Raw genomic sequence first — 23,654 nt, forward strand, 5'->3', positions numbered from 1 at the left:
TGGGAGGATACCCGGGCAGGCACTTTGAGGGCAGACATGGAGTTGACAGGTGTGCAGTGGTCGAAGCTGAAAGACCTCTGTAAAGTCCTTCAGTGTTTTGAGGAATGCACACGGCTGGTAAGCGCAGACGACACCTTCATAAGCATGAGGATCCCACTTATGCATCTGCTCATGCAAACTGTGACGCACATTAAGGAGCAGGCGTCTGCAGCCAAGGTTGATGAGGAGGAAGACGAGGAGTGAAGCCTTGATGACAGTCAGCCATTGTCTGGTCAGGGAACTGTCGTGGACGAGGTGGAGGAAGAAGAGGAAGAGGAGGAGGAAGATGATGGGGATAATTATTTAGGGAAGGAGGATGCTTCTCGTGGGGCAAGAGAAAATATTGGCTTTGCAAGGTCTGGTACTGGGTTTGAGCGTGATTGGAGGGATGTGGATTTGCCTGAAAGTGCTCCTCCACCCAGCACTCGCAGTGCATCATTGACACCTGGAACATTGACCCACATGTCAGATTATGCCTTGCAGATCCTAAAAAGGGACTCCCGCATTGCCCAAATGATGAACGATGATGACTACTGGTTGGCCAGCATCCTGGATCCACGCTATAAAGGCAAATTCCAAAACATCATGCCACAGGAGAACCTTGACCTAATATTGGCTAATAAACAAGCTACTCTGGTAAACCGGTTGGTTGAGGCATTCCCAGCACACAGCAGCGGTGAAGGTTCTCACACAAGCCGTAGGGGCCGGGTGCAACTTGGAACAGGTGTTCGTGGTGCACACATCAGAAGTGGCGTTGGAGACAGGGGTTTCATGACCATGCTGTGGACGGATTTTTCAAGTCCCGCTCACACGACTGGTAATACTGCATCAATTGAAAGTGACAGGAGACAGCACTTGTCAAGTATGGTTACAAACTACTTTTCCTCCCATATCGATGTTCTCCCTCACAGGTTATTCCCATTTGACTATTGGGCAGTTAAACTGGACACCTGGCCTGAATTGGCACAATATACCTTACAGGAGCTCGCATGCCCAGCTGCAAGTGTGCTATCGGAAAGAGTCTTCAGTGCTGCTGGATCAATACTGACAGAAAAAAGGACCCGTCTGTCGACCCAATATGTGGATGATCTAACCTTCATTAAAATGAACCATGCATGGGTTTCCAAGGATTTTGTCCCACCTTACCCTGATGACACATAGGTTGCCAGAAAAATTGCTTTCTTTGGTCCGCCTGTTCCTGGGACTTGACCAATTTCACCTTTAGCAGCAGGTGAATGTCCCACATCAACATATGGCATTTTGTAAACCTCCCTAACTGGGCAGCCTCCTCCCCCTGGGCCGGGGTCACCACCGAGCGCATGCAACCGTGCACACCCGCCATCAGACACACCACTGTACTATGAGGGGCCCAGTGCCAGTGCTGACCTCCACGAGTGGGCCCCCCTTGCTTGGGCAGGGCCCCAGCATTTGCAATGTTTTCCTCTCCCTGCTCCTCCGCTGTGTAGTCTGGGCTGTCAAATCCATCACTGGGACTGCCACTTCAAATTTGGTGAACTGATACAAGATGATGGTTAAGACGTAGCTATGCCCTGTCCCGCTGGCCGGGATCTAGCTTCAGATGATCAATGGCTTCCATTTCTTATGGACGTCGACTTACAATGAGATGCAGTGGTGGTTTCTCATCAGCTTTAACAGTTTTCCTACCCACAGACGTGTGACATTCCAGCGCACATTTTTAAATGTGCCCTCCCTCTCATGCCAATCCAATTGAATCGCCTACAGCCTGTGGCTTCTGTGTTTTGCACTCCAAAGTTACGTGAGAGATCATGATAGGCAATGAGCACCATGTTTACATCTGTCGCTGTGATCAAAATTGGATGGATATGAGTAACGTGATGGGTTCAACGGTGCTGCAATACAGCAACACTTTCTTCACAAAGAAAGGTTTTTGCTGTGTCCACACACTAATTATTTGAGGGTCAGCATCGCCTCTGAGAATTGTGACGGAAGTTGTTCCCGTGAATAGTAATTTGTAGATTTCTGCAATCACTAGACTTTAGGTCAATAATTGTATGCATCTCATTTCCTATTGCAGAGAGTCTGGGCTGTCTTACTGAGACAGAAATATAAATGAAGATTTAAAAATACCACCAAAAGTGTATCATGGTGTACGCTTGAAATACATTTCCTTTTTTCTAATTTTTAGATTGTTGTGTAATCCATGCAGAGAACATGGAGATTTTAAATGTTTAAACTATGCTCTATATAACTGCTATCCAGTGATAATGTACCGTATCTCAACTTTGTACAATCTGGTCAAATCCATACTGGGCCTGAGACCGTCTGAGCCTGCCTCCTGATCGATACACATAGGTTTTTAATGTGTAAACTAGGCAACATATATACGTGTTATCCGTTGTAACTGTACCCTTTATCAACTTTCTCGAATCTTGTAGAATCCATACTGGGCCTGAGAATGGCTGCAGAGCTGTTAAGCAAGCTACAGCACCTGTGGTTTGGACACGTAATGTTTTGCATTTTTTCTGGAATGGCGGTTAGGCCGAAATCAGGAATTGCTGTTGACCTGCACTTACTGGGAAATCATCGTTTGCGGAGAATAATTGGAATCCCAGATCCCCATCACTGACGGTGTTCAGCGGGTTATCTGCACCTGTAAGCGACAAAAGCTGGTCCTTTCAGTGTAGCACGCATGTAGCCCCGGACATGGAAGGCCATGATAACCCTGTTATTACTCGATCGCGCATGCCAGAGCCTCGCGTATCCCTCTAGTAAGCTTTACGCGTACCGCGGGGGCATGCCGGAGTCTCGTTCGCTAACGTAATAAAGCAGACAAATCGCTAGCACAACTACTAACGGACAAACCACACCACACACAGAATCGACAAAGCTTTCAATGTGTGCATCTTTTTGTGAAGTGGCATGGTTGTGGTTTCTCGGGTGGAGTCCAATTAAGCCGCAGGCTCCACTGCTGGTGGTGCCCTATTGGACATTCCTTTAAGGTTCAGCTTTGCATCCATACTGCCCCTAGAAACAAACTCTTTGCCTTCATGGACGCTGTTTTGAGGTTCGTGGGAATAACGCCGCCCGATCGCCAGTTGCCATAATTTATTGGTGGGAAGAACAACGGTATATGATCGTGTTCATTTTCAGATTTTGGTTTTCTTTTTTACATTTTTATTCCAGCCTTTCTTGACTTCATAAGGGCATGACAAGCCTATATCTGTGTCTCCTCCACCTCCTCCTTTTACTCCTCCACCTCTTTTGTAAATGTAGTTGCCCTTTTCCATATGTTATTTTTGTCTTCTGAGCATTTTGTCGGCTTTGGGACACCTTTTAAGGTATTTTGTAATTGTTTTCTATGTGTTTGTGTTTGCCTGCCATTGTTTTCAGTGTGAGATTGACAATTATCCTTTGACTGAATAGAGCTGTACGCTTCTGATACAGTGCCATATATGTGATGTTATTTTGTGTCTATTTTGTGCTAAATTTGGAAGTTTGGTGGAAGAGGCCGCGGACGTGGGCATGGGGGGGCCAGCTGGTGCTGATGGTGGTGGTGGTGCATCTGCTGGTAGTGGCAAAAACACAATAGCAGCTAAGGCAGGAGGTGTTGAGCCTGCGTCATGGTCTGTCTACGGAACGCCTGGAAGGCTACTGTTATGAGCGGTGGAACGCACTAAATAAAATTAAAATAAAGTGTGTTCACCGCTCGGGGTCCACCGTGCGGTAGATGACAAAACCGCTGCTGAAAGAGGCAGGGCACTCAGGCAGAGATGTGCACAGGACTTTAGCTGCAGTCAGTGCACTAAAGCAGACTCTGTTATATGCACAGAACTGCCAACAAAACATAAATACCGCTGAGTCTGTTTAGGGTCACAGACTTCAGCGATGTGGAAACGGTATTAAAGGTCACAGAAATAGCCTTAAAAACCAGGACTATCCCCTCTAGACCTACCGTAAAACTTAAGGTATGAGGTGTCGCAACTGCGAACACCCGGGAGGCTGCAACCGCAGCGCGGCGTGAACAGAGCCGCAAGCAAGGCGCTGCAAGGACGCTGGCGCAATGCAGGACGCTTAGCTGCTGCAAAAGGTATGGCTGGACCGCGCTGGCGCTAGCGCTGCTACTGGCGGCTGCCCAATCACTCACACAATCGCAATATCAGAGGGAAGGGGTTTCATAATAAGTCATCCACCAGTCCAAGCATCCATTACCATACACACAGCAGCAGTATGAAAATACTAGCGCATGGCAGAACGGCCATGCGCACTTTTTCTAGCGTTCGGGACATGCCGAAAATCTCCAGAGCCCTGAGCATACCCAATGGAATCAGAAACAGGACCTGAGCACCTGACTCCTGAAGTCCAATGGGAGCTCATCCCATGAGCATGCTCAGAAGAAGGGACGAAGGACTTAGCCTCTGGAGACAAATGTGAGGATCTGTGTTCCTGCATAGGTATTGTAGGAACCAGATTCCTAACATTACCCCCCTCCTAGGGCCACCCCTCCCTGAAGCCTCCGACCAATCAGCCTGTGCCCGGCAATGGCACAGACCTCAGACTCGCCAAACAGCGAACCTGATGTCCTAGTAGGTGAAACTGAAATCCGGGACATATGGATGGTATCAGCGGAGGTCAGGTCACCAGGTCTCAGGAGGGATACCCTGTTGACAATAGGAGCGGAAGGTTTAGGAGACCGCCGCCGTGTATCGACGGCCGTCACCACCCTCCATTCGGGGAGACTGTCCCGAGCACATAACGTGCATGCCCGAATGAATTTTTTGAAGTCTCGAGCTTTATGGGGCCACCAATGCGCTCCAGCCAAGGTGTATATGAGCCGACATGTTTTATAAAAAAAAAAGCCATTTTATAAAAATAAAGTGAACTTTACTGTTGGAACTGGTGAAACATATATACAGCAGGCATCAGGTACAAAGTTTCTTTTCACATCTTCGGTTTTACACAGAGGCACAGGCATGGCGGTCACATGTGACAGCATCACAACATTTCAGCAATAAAACATAGGTGACTAGACATAGGTTACACCCCCATTACTAACCCATATACCCATTATACATCCTTCATCTAATAGTCCCATGCCCATATACCCATCATACATATCCTCCATCCCATAGTCCCGTGCATATATACCCATCATACATATCCTCCATCCCATAGGCCCGTGCCCATATACCCATCATGCATATCCACGATCCCATAGTCGAGTGCCCATATATCCATCATGCATATCCTCCATCCCATAGTCCCATGCCCATATACCAATCATACATATCCGCCATCCCATAGTCCCGTGCCCATATACCCATCATGCATATCCTCCATCCCATAGTCAACCATTATAACATCATAATGAGAGGCGGCAGGTCTTGCAACCTATGATGACATCAGCGTCGCCATGGCAACCACTATGACATCATAATGAGGGGCGTGGCTTGACGGCCACAGACTTTTTCCCCAGTATGTAGATAGGGGCAAAATTGTTTGGTGAATTGGAACGCGCGGGGTTAAATTTTTGCCTCACAACATAGCTTAGGACGCTCTCGGGGTCCAGACGTGTGACTGTGCCAAATTTTGTGGCTGTAGCTGCAACGGTGCGGATGCCTATCCTGGACATACACACATACACATACATACACACATACATACACACTTTGAGCTTTATATATTAGATAATTGTATCTGCTGATTCAAGTCCATTTTGTAGTTTTCCACTGCTCTTGAACAACTCTTCTGATAATTCTTTCCACTACTCTGAAATCCTGCAAGGAGCACCTGATCTTACCTGGTTTATAGTGAAATTATCTACTTTCCATTTACAGATCATGACCTCAAAAGTGTTCACTGGAGCATTCAGTAGTTTAGGAAGTCATCCGTCACCAATGCCATCAGTAGGTTTTGCAACAATAAGGTTGAGAAGGTCTTGAGACAGCTCACTTGTTTTACCCATTATGAGCTATTTCTTGTGTGGCACCTTGGTAATGAGACACCTTTTTTTAGGCAATCAATTGAACCAGCTGATATTATTTTTCACTAGCAGGATTGCTTTTTAATTACCAATAGATTTTAGCTGGTGTCGTGGCTTTCCATGGCTTTTAGCACCTCTCTTTCTTCCTGTGTTCAATATTTTTTTCTGTGTCATTTTTACATTCTTACACATAATTTATGGACATCTGTGGTTTGATCTCTTTGCCTTTGTGGGTTCAATGGGTTGTTAACGACAAATATGACAAATATGTGTTTAGAAATATGTTTACTTAGAAAATGGTGATGTATTCAATACTTATTTCATGCGCTGTATGTATACACATACACACACCTCTTTAGATGATAAATCACACATAGCATTTGTAACATACTAAGTGAACAAGGTCCATTACAACACACTTTTATGAATCCCTATAAAGGCAGCAAAGGAACGAAAGAGGATAGTAATATAAGTCTAAATCAACATAATAATTTTGAACTTTCGAAAAGATTGTGCAAAAATCCTGCACTGTGTTCCTCTACAGCCCCAGGTTTATATACTGTATATTACTGTCATCTTTAGGGCTCATACTCACTTGTGAGAGACTCGTACCATTCTCATGCGAGTATCTCGCATGAAAACCTGGCACTGCCACCGGCACTCGGACTGGAGCGTGCGGCTACGTGTATTTCTATGCCGCCGCCACACGCTCCAGTGCCAGTGCTGGCGGCAGTGCCAGGTTTTCATGCCAGAGGCTCTCACGAGAATGGTGCGAGTCTCTCACAAGTGAGTATGAGCCCTTATACTGTTTTTTCTGCGGTTAGTAATTTTCTCCCCATCTAATTGTATATTTCCCGATGGACTTACAAGGTGACAAGTTCTAGGAATCCACTTCTATTCACATACTGGAGGTCTCTACATTACATTAAGTATGGCCGAAACAGCCTCAATTTGCATGTAAAAATGGAGGGAAATTGCTGTAAAAGGTAGGAATAATTTTTCAGGTAACATCAAACTATTAGACTGGTATATTGCATTGGTCATTGCAATACAGTGATTCCAATCTGAGAGTAAATTGATCCAGCAGTTGTTAATAGGTAGCAAGATGTGTAGCTGATCCTATGGCCGGGGTCACACTAACCGACGAAAAATACGGTCCGTAGTTTACATGCGTAATACGGATGAATGACCCCTAAATAGTGCTCCGTAGGTCATCCGTAAGCAAGGTGTGGTCGCGTATTTTGCGCATGTCAGCATCCGTATGTAATCCGTATGGCATCCGTATGCAATCCGTATGGTGAGATTTTCTCGCAGCCTTGCAAAATGGACATTTAACGGTTTTGAGGCCTGCTAACTATTTAAATCATTAGCCTGCACCCTATTTATTGCCTCAGGAACAGGTGGCTGCCTCCATTCTGTCCATTTGTGACCTTGCCTTCACTAGGTGTGTTGATGTTGTATGTGCAACATGGCAAACAGTCTGAGTTTCAACACAACTGCGCAGGTTCTCTTCAACTGGCTTTTGTCACGCCTCTTTGGCCAACCATACCCAGTGATAGTGGATCCGCGGAGGAGGAGACGCATGTGGGTCCATCCACTTTTGAGGCAACGACTCACAAGAGGTCATTTTCACCACCTCTATTCTTCTATGCGGGAGCATCCTGTCAAATTCTACCAATACTGTCGCATGAGCCTTGCAACATTTGATCGACTCTTGGAGACAGTGCGCCCTGGGATAACCTTTTAGGACACAAGGATGCGCAAAGCTATATCTGCAGAGGAGCGACTTCTACTCACAATACGGTATGTACTACACAACCACATTCTCTATGTTCACAATGTTTTGGCCAAAGTATGTATTTTTGGCTTATTGGACTAAGATTAATGCCCTCATCTTAGTCCACATATGTTTCAACTTACAGACCAGAATGTTATGTGTAATATGTACTGAATATCACTTAGTAATTGGGCAAACAAAGATGTGTGTGTTATTCGCTCTGAATTCCTAACAAGTTTGGTATGTATGTACCTGGTGTTTTTGTAATTTGGGCATTCTAAAATCTTCCTTTTCTGTTGTTCTTCAGCTTCCTGTCCACTGGCCTTTCTTATGCCGCCCTCCACCATGAGTTTCTCATTGGAAGATCTACCATTTCAGGCATAGTCAGGTCAACGTGTATTGAAATCTGGACAAGACTCCATCAACTCGTCATGCCCGAGCCCAGGATGGAAGACTGGTTGAGGATATCAAGGGACTTTGAGGAGGAATGCCAGTTTCCTAATTGTATTGGGGCTCTTGATGGCAAACATATCCGGGTGCGTAAGCCGCCAAACTCTGGCTCCCAATTCTTCAATTATAAACAATACTTTTCTGTTATATTGTTGGCTCTGGCAGACCCTAAATACAAGTTTATAATTGTTGACATTGGGGCCTATGGAAGGACGGGAGACTCTCGAGTCTTCAATACTTCCATTATGGCTCGGCGGCTACGCACCAACCAGCTGGATCTACCGCCACCACTCCAGCTACCAGGCTCCATTCCAGAATCAGTCCCTTATGTCCTTGTGGCAGATGAGGCGTTTCAGTTAACACGCAATGTCATGAGGCCATATCCCCGGCGCAACCTTGACCACAGGTGCAGAATTTTTAACTTGCGCCTATCACCTGCTCGGCAACTGGTGAAGTGTTCCTTTGGCATTCTTTATGCCAAATGGCGGGTACTCCAGTCTGCCATTCAGCTGAGTGAGCAAAATGTAAATGAAGTAGTGAAAGCCTGTGCGGTTCTTCATAACTTCACCAGGATACATGATTGTTCCTCCTCTGCTGGTGTTGTGCATAGGCCGGACAATGTGCATAGGGTGAGACCACCTATCAACCTTCAACGTAGACCGCTCTCTGGGCTCAAAGTGCATGATATTTTCACTAATTACTTTATGTCACCTGAGGGGGAAACTTCTTGGCAAGAGCATGCTGTATCTATGTTATAATGTTTGCTTTTATGTGTGTCTAAATATATATATTTCTACCCCTTCTGATTCTATGTCTGTTTAATGGCATTGTTAAGCGTATGTTAGTATGCTGATACGGTTTTTGATAATTGAGACAGAGACGTAAATTGTAGTAGACACATTTTTACTTTTGCCTTTTTTTTGTTTCTTTTTTTAAAGGCAAACATATTTGTGCCATATGATAACTGGGGCAATGGGCCAAATTGCCCTTTTTGCAGATGTGATCATTTTTGAAGTATAAAATTTGCACACATTTCCAAAACAAACAGAATGTTATAACAAACTTGCTACATTAGACATTTTGAATCCAAAGGAAAAAAGATGTGTTCTCCATCAAGAAAATGATAGAAAAAAGATAAAACTCACATTTCTTAGGAATGTTTGATAATCATATTAATAAGCCACCATGACAGCCAAGGCTACCTTACGCGTTTCTGACACATATTACATGTCTGTAAAAAGACTATATTTCACCAAGCTATACTGGGAAAGTGAAAGGATCAAAACAGACTACTCACTTGATAATGCCGAGAAAAGGCGTGCTGCCCTTATTCAAGTAGTCACTGTTTTGCCTGCTAAATATATTCCAGAATCAAGGCGAACAGCCTCAAGAACATCACGCTCTCTCTATGTATTATCAAGTGAGTAGTCTATTTTGATCCTTTGACTTTCCCAGTATAGCTTGGTGAAATATAGTCTTTTTTACAGACATGTAATATGTGTCAGAAACGCGTAAGGTAGCCTTGGCTGTCATGGTGGTTTATTAATATGATTATCAAACATTCCTAAGAAATGTGAGTTTTAGGCTTTTTATCTAAAATTGATGATGGAGACCACCTCTTTTTTCCTTTGGATAGGGATTTTGAGCACCAGTTGAACCACACTGGGCATCTCCTGCCATCAGACCGCTTATGGACACTGATGTACAGTATGCGTAAACAATTTGCATGTTTTTATGCTGTTATAAATTGGGGAAAGTTGGGGAAGGAGAAGGCAGAAGAGCAGCCTGTGGTTGCTGCTGGCTACTTTGAGCAACATCGCCCAGTGTGGGGGCATACTGTTGCCCATGATATGGGTAGTGTCCTTCCTCATGTGATTGTTGGGGGTACTGGCCAGAGTAATAATGATGAGGGGCATCTTGGTGGCTCTGGTACCCACCAATATAGCCATGTCATCCCCAACCAGGTTGGGACCAGCCTCCAGCACTGCATGGGAAAAAGTGGCCATATTGGTGGGGTTGGCTAGAGGCAGACATATGTTGCTGCTGCTGTGAAGGTTGGGTAGGAGGAGGAAGGGGGTTAGGTGTAGGCCCACCTATTTGAGTATCTTCAGACCCTTCTTGAGCAAGCATCTGTGTGGGTGGTCTCATGCGCATTAGATTTCGGGGGGAATGCTGCCACCTCTCCAGATATTCAAACAGCTCATATGGGGTATTCTGGGGTGTGCTTGCATCAAGCAGGATCTGAAAACATCCTCGAATACGGAGCCTCACCTCATGGGAAAGAGCACGGAGATAAAAGGCCAGGCTACGTGAATATGCCTCCTCTCCATCATCTGTATTCACTCTAGCCAGATAATTTAGGACCCCTGTGTCCACATTGGTCCTGGTATCTTGTGCAGGGATCTGGCGCCTTCTTCGTCCTCGCCGGGATGTTCCAGCAGGCTGTGGGGAGCCCCAGATCTGGACAGTTGGGCTGCTGCTCATGTTGCCCTGCTCCTCCAGTATGGGTGATGTTGCAGCAGCAGACGGTCCTGGTGGTGTGGTTTGGGGCACAGGCAATGGGTTCTCCTGAGATGATTCTTCACCCATGCTTCTTGTAGGGGGAGAAGATGGGCCAGCCACCTCATCCCCTACAGGGTCAATTATGGGCTCTGTATCTGAGCCCGTTCCTCTATCCGTAAGGTTGGAGTGAGTTCTGTTATGAAAGAGAACAGAGCCAAAAATACATTAATATTTTTGACCCTGTAAAGTATCTGTGTATTGTGGTGTGAGGTATCTACTTACGTTCTCAGATCCAGAATAGGGGTGAGGAAGGAGAGGCGGTCATAATAAATGTATTTTCTTTTGACGTAGCCCGCATCACCACTCCTGGACCGCTGCTGACGTTCCCGCCTGTACTGATCGCGGATGCTGCGCCAGCGTTTCATCACATCTTCCACTGCAATGTGACAGGAAATATTATCAATTTTACATATCGGATCGGTCACATTTGCTACCAGTAGTCTAGGCATGTGGCCTTCTGGGGTGTGCTTTCTACCCAGGGTGGCAAATCTAATTGGGCCATCCAGACCAGATACACAGGGTCAGAATAGTTCACGTATCAAGTAACTACACTTAATAACTTGGTTGGCTAAGAGGATGAGGAGCTTGTGGCCTGAGCAAAATTACGGCAGTGTCAAACCATGTGTCACATCAAAATCTACCCGCCTCATGAGGAAAAAAGTAGAAGCACAGGAAGGGGGGGCTGATTCTGTATGCATTTTATGATGTGAGGTAATTTTAATCATTTTTTGGCCTTTTACTTACTCAGTTTCTGCTGCTCCTCACGTGGGCGATCACCAAAATCATGGAACATCTGCCGACATATGCGCCTCCATGACGCCTCCTTTCTTGCCCGGTTGGCATAATGGGCATCACGTTGGTCCCAGAGTTCGGGACGCTCCTGCATCAGTACAATGAGCATCTCCACATTTAGGAAATATGGCGCCATGACGCTGCTGTACTCCGTGGAGGTGTACTTCCTGGATGTCTGGAGCGGTTTTTGAGCTCATTTGCATGTCTAGGCTTCCTGATGATGGATTGGCCCATTTCCTGTCACCAGCCAAAAGACCTGCATATTTCTCGCAAGTCACACGTGTGGTCCGTGTGTAAACCGTATTTTTTGCGCACCCATAGACTTGCATTGGCGTATTACGGGCGCATGCTGCGATTGGCACTGACCGTAGAATACGGCCGAGAAATATACGGCTGTTGGGAGCAAACCCATAGAGAATCATTGGTCCGTGTGTAATGCGTGCTTTTAACGCCTCTCACTCGTCCGTATTCCTCTCTAGTGTGACCCCGGCCTATTACTGAGGATGGCGGGTGGAAACCAAATAGCATTGCACTCATTTCATTGGAAGAAGTATGCTCATAAGACATACTGATAGGGAACTTAGATTGTGATTCCCATCGAGGACAGCGATGATAATGTGTGCAAACTGTAAAGCGCTGCGGTATATGTTACCGCTATATAAAAATAAAGATTATTTATTATAAGATGAAATGGTCTTTAAATAGGTCAAAAGTTAAACATGACATTTCCTTTGTATTTTAGGCAAAAAAAAGTTGTCATTTTTTTTACATTTTAAAATGACAAAAAGGAAAATGGTTAAATGCAAAAGTTTGGGCACCCTTGGAGCTTTGTGTGCTCAGATAACTTTGACCAAGGTTCGGACAATAATTGGCCTGTAAGAGTGCTGCTTGCTCACTATCATCATTAGGAAACACCAGGTGATGCAAATTTCACAGCTTTATAAAAACCCAGCCTCCTCTAACGCTTTCCCAAAAAAACAGCAGCCATGGGTTTTACTAAGCAGCTGCCTAGCACTCTGAAAATGAAAATAGTGGAGGCCCACAAAGCAGGAGGCTACAAGAAGATAACAAAGCATTTTCAAGTCGCCCTTTCCTCAGTTTGAAATGTAATTAAGAAATGAAAGTTAATATGAGCAGTGGAGGTAAAGATAAGGCCAGGAAGACCAAGCAATATTTGAGTAAGAACTGCTCATAGGATTTCTGAAGACACTTGCACAAATATGGCCTTCAGGGAGGCGGCTTCCTCAGTGGCTGCTGAAAGCAGGCAGTGAGGAAGCCTGTGCAGCGGCTGTCAGATCGCTGATCTGACACAGCGCTGTTCTAAATGTCAGATCAGCGATCTGAGACTTCACAGTAATGTCCCCCCTGGGGCAAAGCAATAAAGTGAAAAAAAAGTGGAAAAATAATTTTAAAAAAAATCCCAAAATAAATAAAAAAAAAAAATATTTCCTAATAAATTCATTTTTTGGAAATAAAAAAAAAAACAATAAAAGTACACATAATTAGTATCGTCGCGTCTGAAACAACCCCTCCTATAAAACTGTCCCACTAGTTAACCCCTTTAGTGAACCCCTTAAAAAATAAAAATAAATAACAAAGCAACAAAAATGCGTTATCATCATATCGCTGAACAAAAAGTGTAATAACGCACGATCAAAAAGACACATATAAATAATCATGGAACCGCTGAAAGCGTCATCTTGTCCTGCAAAAAATTAGCCACCATACAGCATCATCAGCGAAAAAATAAAAAAGTTATAGCTCGCAGAATAAAGTGATGCAAAAATAATTCTTTTTGATATAAAATACTTTTCATTGCATAAAAGCAGCAAAACATAAAAAAATGACATAAGTGAGGTATCGCTGTAATCGTACTGACCCGAAGAATAAAACCGCTTTATCTATTTTACCGCACGCGGAACAGTGTAAACGCACCCCCCAAAAGAAATTCTCGAAATGCTGGTTTTTGTTCATTCTGCGTCCCAAAAATCGGAATAAAAAGCGATCAAAAAATGTAAGGTGCCTGAAAATGGCACCAATAAAAACGTCAACTCGTCCCGCAAAAAATAAGACCTCACATAACTCTGTGGGTCAAAATATGGAAAAATTATAACCCTCAAAATGTGGTGATACAAAAACTATTTTTACAATAAAAAGTGTCTTTTAGCGTATGACAGCTGCCAAACATAAAAACCGCCATATATAGTAATTCAAACCCCCCGTTATCACCCCCTTAGTTAGGGAAAAATAATAAAATTAAAAATAAGTATTAGGGTTAGGGTCTGGGCTAGGTTTGGAGTTAAGGATAGGGTTAGGGTTATGGTTAGGGCTGAGATAGGGTTAGAGGTGTGTTGGGGTTAGGGTTGGAGTTAGAATTGGGGGGGTTTCCACTGTTTGGGCACATCAGGTGGTCTCAAAACGCAACATGGCGTCTGATATCAATTGCAGCCAATTCTGCATTGAAAACGTCAAATGGTGCTCCTTCCCTTCCAAGTTCTGCCATGTGCCCAAACAGTGGTTTACCCCCACCAATGGAGTATCAGCCTACTCAGGATAAACTTCTGTGAAGTACTTGTTGGTTCAAAGTGCTCACAACACATCAAGATAAGTTCCTTTGGGGGTCTAGATTCCAAAATGGGATCACTTGTGGGGGGTTTCAACAGTTTAGGCTTATCAGGGGCTCTCCAAACGCGACATGACAGTCGCAGACCATTCAATCAAAGCCTACATTCCAAACATCACTACCTCCCTTCCAAGCCTCTATGTGTGCCCATACAGTATATTTCTCCCACATATTGGGTATCAGCGTGCTCAGGACAAATTGAACAACAATGTATGGGGTCCAATTTCTCCTGTTACCATTGGGAAAATAAAAAAATTGGGAACTAAAAGATCATGTTTGTGGAAAAAATATGATTTTTATTATTTTCACACCAAGGCGTCATAAACGTCTGTGAAGCCCTTAGGGGTTCAATGTGCTCACCACACATCTAGATAAGTTCCTTGGGGGGGTCTAGTTTCCAAAATGGTGTCATTTCTGTGGGGTTTCCACTGGTTAGGCACATCAGGGGCTTTCCAAACGCGACATGGCGTCCAATCTCAATTCCAGCCAAAAAAGTCAAATGGCGCTGCTTACCCTTGGTAAAATTAAAATTGGGAGTGAAAAGATCATTTTTGTGGAAAAACTATGATTTTTTAGTTTTACGGCTGTATCATATAAACTTCTGTGAAGCCCTTAGGGGTTTAAAGTTCTCACCACACATCTAGCTAAGTTCCTTGGGGGGTCTAGTTTCCAAAATGGGTCACTTGTGGGGGTTTCCACTGTTTATGCACACCAGGGGCTCTCCAATCGTGACATGGCGTCCGATCTGAATTCCAGCCAAGTTTGCATTGAAAAAGTCCTTCCCTTCTCTGAGCTCTGTCATGCACCGAAACAGTGGTTTCCCCCCACATATCAGGTATTATCGTACTCAGAACAAATTGCACAATAACGTTTGCAGTTCAATTTCTCCTGTTACCCTTGGTAAAATAAAAAAAAATTGGACCTGTAGTAATTTTTTTGTGAAAAAAAGTTAAATGTTCATTTTTTTTTAACAATCAAAAAATTCCTGTGAAGCACTTGAAGGGTTAATAAATTTCTTTAATGTGGTTTTGCGCACCTTGAGGGGTGCAGTTTTTAGAATGGTGTCACTTTTGGGTATTTCTTATCATATAGACCCCTCAAAGTGACTTCAAATGTGATGTGGTCCCTAAAAATAAAATGGTGTTGTAAAAATGAGAAATCGCTGGTCAACTTTTAACCGTTATAACTTCTTATCAAAAAATATTTTGGTTCCCAAATTGTGCTGATGTAAAGTAAACATGTGGGAAATTTAATTTATTAAATTTTTTGTGTGCCATATCTCTGTGATTTAAGGGCATAAAAATTCAAATTTGGAAAATGGCAACATTTTCAAAATTTTTGCCAAATTTCTGTTTTTTTCACAAATAAACGCAAGTTATATGAATGAAATTTTACCACTAACATGAAGGACAATATGTCACGAGAAAACAGTGTCAGAGTCACCGGGATCCATGGAAGCGTTCCAGAGTTATTACCTCATAAAGAGACAGTGGTCAGAATTGTAAAAATTGGCCAGGTCATGAACGTGCAAACCACCCTTGGGGGTAAAGGGGTTAAGCATGTGCGTGGATCAATCAAGCTGTGGGGTTGTGTTGCAGCCAATGGCATGGGAAAGATTTTACAAGTAAAGGGATGAATGGATTCAATGAAATTTCAACAAATTCTTAATGGAAACATTACACCATCTGTAAAAAGGATGAAGTTAAAAGGGGATGGCTTCTACAAATGGATAATGATCCTAAACACATGTCAGAATCCAAAATAGACTATCTCAAAAGGCAGAAGCTGAAAGTTTTACAATGACCCTCACAGCACTCTGATCTGAACATTATTGAAAATCTGTGGCAAGACCTCAAAATAGCAGTGCATGCAAGACGATCCAGAAATCTCACAAAGCTGGAAGAATTTTCCAAGGAAAAATTTTGTAATTTTTAAAATGTAAATGATGAAAATATATATTTTTTTACCTAACATGCAAAGAAAATATGTCATGTGTAACTTTAGGCCTTTTACAGATCATTTCCTCTTCAACTTACTTAACTGTTCCCTATAACAGTAATTTTGACCAGGAGTGCCCAAACTTTTATATTCCAAAGTATATGAATTGGGCTATGCTCCAGAACTCTCTCCATAGAAGTACATTAAACATGTGACATACATGTAGATTGCATGTCAAGAAAGGGATTTATTGTTTTTAAGCACAACAGTACTTGTACCCTAGTTTACATGTGTGCAATAAAAAGGGATGATCAGCAGCCATGTGTAATGGTAATGACTATGCAAAGTAGTCCAGTGCTATGTATATTCTGCTGTATTGTAATGATCCATAAAATAAATCTCAAATATACATGATATATGCTGACTTCATTAATTACTTTATTTAAGTTATTAAATTTGGCCCTGATGATGATGGGTCCTTGACTCCAGAAGAGTCATCCTTTAACAAGAGAGGAAAAACCCCCAGTGGAGGAAACCTCTAGGGAACCAAGGTTAAAGGAGTGCCCTTCCCTTGGGCTGTGGATAGGTGAGAACAGAGACCGAGCCCGGAATCTGCCTCTTCTTACAGCCGTTACCTCACCTGTGTCGTGGGTACACTTGGCTGCTGAAAGTCTGGTAAATGTCATATGACTGGATGAGAGCAGTCCAAGTCTGGAATCTGCCTCTTCATGCAGCAAGTAAGTCACTCTTCTGTGAGCATGCCTGACTGTGGAAAGTCCGGTAAATGTCATATCAATAAGCGAGAGCAGTCCAAGCCTGGAATCTGCCTCTTCATGCAGCAAGTAAGTCACTTGTCTGTGAACACATCTGACTGTGGAAAGTCAGGTAACTGTCATATCCATAGGTGAGAGCAGTCCAAGCCTGGAATCTGCCTCTTCATGTAGCAAGTAAGTCACTTGTCTGTGAACACGCCTGACTGTGGAAAGTCCGGTAAGTGTCATATCCATAGGTGAGAGCAGTCCAAGCCTGGAATCTGCCTCTTCATGTAGCAAGTGAGTCACTTGTCTGTGAACACGTCTGACTGTGGAAAGTCCGGTAAGTGTTATATCCATAGGTGAGAGCAGTCCAAGCCTGGAATCTGCCTCTTCATGCAGCAAGTAAGTCACTTGTCTGTGAACACGTCTGACTGTGGAAAGTCCGGTAAGTGTCATATCAATAGGTGAGAGCAGTCCAAGCCTGGAATCTGCCTCTTCATATAGCAGGTAAGTCACTTATCATTGAGCATGCCTGACTGTGGAAAGTCCGGTAAATGTCATATCCATAGGTGAGAGCAGTCCAAGCCTGGAATCTGCCTCTTTATGCAGCAGGTAATTCACTTGTCCGTGAACACACCTGACTGCGGAAAGTCCAGTAAATGTCACATCCATGGGTGAAAGTAGAGACCGATCCCGGAATCTACCCCGTTGTGCAGCAGGTAAGTCTCTTGTCCGTGAGTATGTCTGGCTGCAGAAAAACTGGTAAGTGTCATATCCATGGGTGAATGCAGAGACCAATCCTGGAATCTGTGTCTGTTTTGCTTCATCACTGGTTGCCTGATTCTCACATGGTAGCCACCATGTAAAGGAGTTGTAGTGGAGTTGTCCCCTCCTGCTGGATTCCTTTTCAAAATAAAGAAAATAGAATTAAGCACTGTAGATAAAGCACTGAAGAAATTACAAACTCATTTCTTTACTGTATCAAGTGTAATCATCCAAATAATGGGACAGGGCAGCAATAGTTAAATCCTGTGGCCTCCTGGAATGCTGTGATGAAGCATTGCACGTCAACCATTTAACAAGAGACAGTATTTGCAGAACACGTACACTGCACCTTAAATACCATGAAATCTCCCCTATTAGTGGCTGTAATAATTCCTCACCCAAGACCCCAGTCTTTTAATCAATGAACCTATTCCCATCACAATGGTGGGAACATGTTTCGTGGCTTAACAAATGCCGCCGATCATCATGAATTTGATGAGCTGAGGCTGCCACGCCACCCAACCTGCCCAAGCTCTGGCACTTTATCAGAACTGGGCGAAAATGGCGTGAGAATGCCAAAAGCCACAATATTTTAGCGCAGCCTGTAGTTTCACCAAAATGTTGTGACATTTCAAAGCTTTTTAATGTCAGAATACTGGGGTAAATGAGTTGATAAATCAGGACCCTAAATCCTTTTGAAATAAATCTAAGATGATCTTCTGATAAACTTTGAGCTGAGATAGTAAAACACTTACTTCTTTTTATAGAATCCTTCTTTGTTTCGGAAATATCTCATTTGACGTCCAGGTTGTGAGGACTCAGAATCATATATATAAACATATCGATCATCCGATTCTTGAAAGGAAACATTTTTCCCTTTGCTTTTATTTTTCATGGGATTTCTTCCTTTTAGAATAGACGGAGGTGTCTGTCTGTAGTCATCTAAGTCCGGATTAATCTTGGACTCTTTCACCTCCACTATACCGGCCTTGTGCAGCATTGTAATGTCTCCAGATATACAGAAAATGTCAGATTCTCCTGTAGCGCAAAATATTGAAATTAGATTTAATAAAATACAAAATTCTATGTGATTAAGATTATTAACACTTACAGGTTATTATAACTTCTAAATAGTATATTAGACTGAGAAAAGAGGGACCCAATCCCCAGAGAAAAGCTCCAGCAATTCAGAGAAAGCAAAGCTTAAAGAGCCACCCGGGGACTAAAGTGAGACCTGACTGGCCCAACGCTGCAACCAGTCGGCTTCCCCCTGCGCCGCTGCACTTGCTGGACAGATCTACTCTAATGAAAGATATGGGAGAGACCTGTCAGTCAAGGAGATGCCAGCTTGGGACAGCACCAGATTTGTCAAGTCTCTCCATGTGGTCACTGGTCAGCTCTGCAAAATATGTTTTCTACAGATATCTGATATTATCACCCCTAGAATGATACATTGAATTATGACAACAGAGGGGCTGAGTCTCTATAGCTATCAATATATTAACGGCTCGTTCACTGACAAGTTCCTATAGAAGACCATTTTTTAATTTATATATTAGGTTGTTTTTCTATTAAATCTATTTTACGAATGCTCGGAGAACTTACTGTCAGAGGAGGTGACCTCATCCTCATCTGGGCTGTTATCGATTATTACATCAGGGGGTCCAGGCACTGAGATCTTGTTGCCTGTGAGGACGTCTCTCTGTCCATTCCCGGGTCCATGAAGCAAATCACTAATGGTAATTGGTATGTAGTCCTCACGTTTTCCTGTAACACAGAACATAGAAATCAACATTTCTAAAATAAAAGCTTCCATCATGTTTCTTGTGAATGCCCTGAGAACTTACTGTCAGAGGAGGTGACCTCATCCTCATATGGGCTCATATCGATTATTACATCAGGGGGTCCAGGCACTGAGATCTTGTTGCCTGTGAGGACGTCTCTCTGTTCATTCCCGGGTCCATGAAGCAAATCACTAATGGTAATTGGTTTGTAGTCCTCACGTTTTCCTGTAACACAGAACATAGAAATCAACATTTCTAAAATAAAAGCTTCCATCATGTTTCTTGTGAATGCCCTGAGAACTTACTGTTAGAGGAGGTGACCTCATCCTCTTCTGCGCTCATATCGATTATTACATCAGGGGGTCCAGGCACTGAGATCTTGTTGCCTGTGAGGACGTCTCTCTGTTCATTCCCGGGTCCATGAGGCGAATTATCAATGGTAATTGTGATGCAGTCCTCACGTTTTCCTGTAGCAGAACATAGAAATCAACATTTCTAAAATAAAAGCTTCCATCATGTTTCTCCTCTATGTCTAGGGCTATCACAATGTCTTTCTTATGTGTGGAATGGAAGTTGCTTTCTCATTATAAGTATATGGAACCTCACACTGAGTCTCATAGGAAACCACTACCACAACTACACATAAGACATTTTGTGAGCCGACGAATCTGAATTGCGGTCATATGGTTCAGAAGACGACTAGAATGGCGCTGGTGCTATTTTGAATATTGCGCTTAGATCCTGCATTGCGCTATCCCCTTTATAGTCCCAATCCTCGGGGTATTACATGAAGATGTAAACTATCTAGTAATATCAGCCGTATTCATCTATATATCGCTATAACAGTAAGGATTCTAACACCATCTTTTGGGATTATGACCCTTTAGTATTTTTATCTATTGGAGATAACTTGGTCCTATTTTGTAACCGCGACCAAATGCAAATTTTTTGTGCTGATTCTCAAAAACCATCTTATTAATGGCCTCTTTTTTTGTGACATGAAAATGACATTGTTACTGTTTTCATTATTACTGTCACCTCATCACACTTTTCTGGTGCATAATAGGGTCTGGGAGGGAGAGCCGACAAGGAGCGGGGGCGCCATATCGCAATATTAGGGAGTGAACCTCCGCAGAAAGGTAGGGGCATTTTTTTAGGCTGCTTTAGGGCCAGGCCCACTTCCCTCCTGTGACTCTATTATATCTATAAGTCCCCCCTTTTTATGATAATTTTGAATATAAATGTTATATATAGTAGGAGGGTCTTTTTTAGTTTAAGTTGTTGTAATTTTTTTGGCCCTCTCTCCCTCTGATTCAGTTTTGCAGATTCATCCGGCTGTAGTTACCATTTAGATTGGTGTTGTTCTCTCTAAAGTCATTGGCACAATTTTGACTTTCAACGTCTTTCATTGGTTTCTTCTTTTTCAGACAACTATAAAAATGAAAAAATAAAAATCACATTGTAAATTACAAAGTAAAACATGTCTGTATTCTGCAGAATGTAAGAATGAAACATGTTATCTAGTCCTATCTGTAGAGAGATCACCAGTCAGTCATTTTGGTGTAGCAGAGCCAGGTAGGGCAGGGTTAAGTCCGAGCTTTGCAGGATTTGATTAGATGCACCCACTTAGCTTTTTTTTTTTTACTACAGCCAGGACCTCTGTTCACTATTTCTGTCTGCTAGATGAAGCAGAGTCGAGTGTACTGGAGCTAGTGAGTGTTCAGCCAACATTTGAGCTATAGCTGAGAGGAAGATGTGCGGGGATCTCTCTGTGAATGGAGACAGCATGGGTCAGCTAGGAAAGCTGAGCAGTCTGTGTGCAGGAGCGGCAGAGAACCGTTCGTCAGCTGCAGCCTGTATAGTATGAACCGTCCCCAGGAGTTGAACCCTTCTGTTTGGCAGTGGAGGCTACTGGAACTCGTACTGAAGGGGATACCAAGACTGGTGGGATCGTGCCTCTTCTATGTATGAAGTTTGCTTTTGGAGAACGGACTGTAATCTGTTCAGGTGAGCTCACACTGACATATGGGCCCTGCTAAATGAATTATTTGCTGTGACACCTTTGTGCCTAGAAGAGGATGTTTTTGGTTTGGAATCCCTTGGAATTTTCTGAAAGCATTAAAACTGCACCGGTTTGACCTAAACAGCATTGACTATGTGAATGGTACCTAATGCCTATCTGAGAGCGTAAATCCCTACAAAGTATAATATATGCCCATCAGTTACCCACAGGACATAGCTCCAGGGTGACGTGTGTGTGAGCCACAAGAGGCCTACACTAAAGTATTCCCATTACTGGAGTAACCTGAAGATGTGACATTTCCTCTACAGACTCCTGTGTAGCCCATAAATCATGACTTCCTATACTTACCCATAGATAATAGCAATGGGACGCATGAATACTGCGAGGATGAAGAGAATGGCGGCAGGTATAACAATCCTATAGACTGTATCCTCAGATGGTTTTGGAGGCACGGTGACATTCTCTAAAAAGGGAAAGAACATAAGTGATCAGGTAACCAGAGCTGGAATGTGTTCAGAAGTGGAAACCAAAACCCTGGACCGGGCGGCCTGAGGAGCCAAGTATGACTATTAACAGAGGGGAATTTAGTGTGGAAAATGATGGATTATTTTTATGTCATATCAATATGTAATGGACAAAACAGAGATCTGCTCCTTTATATTTCTGGAATAGGGAACAAACACATGATGGGAGACGACACCTGTAATTACAAGTAACACATGAAGAATCCCCCATTCCATGTATGATGTGACGTCATCTAAATCTCCAGTCACAGAAGAGAAGTGACAGAACCCTAATGACCCGGAGCCTGACGCTCATACACCGGGCCCTAATCATGGATCCTAATAGTGTCTGGGGCCGGAGGTGAAATGTTCCATGTGAGGGACAGATCTGATTTCTGAGCTGCTGATCGCCTGTCTCTTGTGGGCGCCTTCTGCTACATGTAGTAGTCGGTGCCTCCAGCCCGGAGAGAACAGTATTAATGCTCGGCGCCTCCTCTATGTGTTATTAGACTGGACCCTGGAAGCCAAACGGCATCTTTCCCCAATTCCACATTACATGGTAAAATGAAGAATGTAATTCACAACTACAACTCGTTCAGCAAAAAGATAAACAAGTCCTCATACGGCCATATGAAGGGAAGAAAGTTATGGCTCTTGGAAGAAGGAGAGGAGAAAAAAAGCCCAAAAACGAAAATTGGCTGCAGAAGGGAAGGGGTTAACCCCGTAGTCAGAGTATATCTGGTAATGCGCTTACCTTCGTTAATCCTGATCTGCTCTAGTGATCGAGGGTTGCGGATAAAGTTGGGAGCACCTTCCGCGGGTGCTAATAGCACGCTGAGAACTAGAAGTAGTCTAAACAGCATTGGAGCCTGGAGGAATATCGCTTACTGTGTGCGGCACAATCAGCTTCTCCAGACAAAGCGTCTCACTGCAACATCGCTGGTTAGAACCAAGCATTCCGTGACATCACAGCTGGAACCCAATAGTGACATCATGGTGGGCGGGGCTACACATGAGTGATGTCACAATTGGGGCTCATCCACTAAACGTTCCCAATGTATATAATAAGAATATACAAAAGAAAGAAAAGGAAAGAAGAAAAATAAATAACTCAAAAAGTAAAGAACACTTTTTTTCACATACTCACATTTATTATATTTTATGTACTTTTATACAACAGAAATGTGTTCCCATTTGGGAGAATAATCATTCTCACTTTCAGTCATTGACTTTTTTCAACATTCTTTACACATTTTTTCTTTTCACTATTTTGTTTTCCACTTTAATTGCATTTTTATTCATTTGCACATACGGTTCATATTCACATAGAAGCTTTTCTCCTTTCTACCTTTTTACTAGGTTATTTCACTATCATTATCACTTACAGTCACATTTTTCTTTTTTTCCTCAATATCTGTCTCCCAATTCCCCTTCCCATTAAATATCACTATTCCCCTTTGTTCATAGTCATCAACAGCCATATTATCACAAAATATCTTCACCAACTCTTTTTCCAATGGTAAAGATGGCGGCCATGATTGTTGTGCACTGTCCTGACTGGCTAGCTGGTCCCACATCATGAGCCGTGATATTGTTGCACTTCATTGACGCGCTTCTTGCTGCCGGCCGGCAGCAGATGTCATGCCCATGCGCACGCGGCAGCGCTCAATAAGGTGACGTT

The sequence above is a fragment of the Dendrobates tinctorius genome, unplaced genomic scaffold, assembly GCF_039654945.1.
Source record: "Dendrobates tinctorius isolate UK_male_01 unplaced genomic scaffold, ASM3965494v1 ptg000023l, whole genome shotgun sequence".
Classification (NCBI taxonomy): Eukaryota; Metazoa; Chordata; class Amphibia; order Anura; family Dendrobatidae; genus Dendrobates; species Dendrobates tinctorius.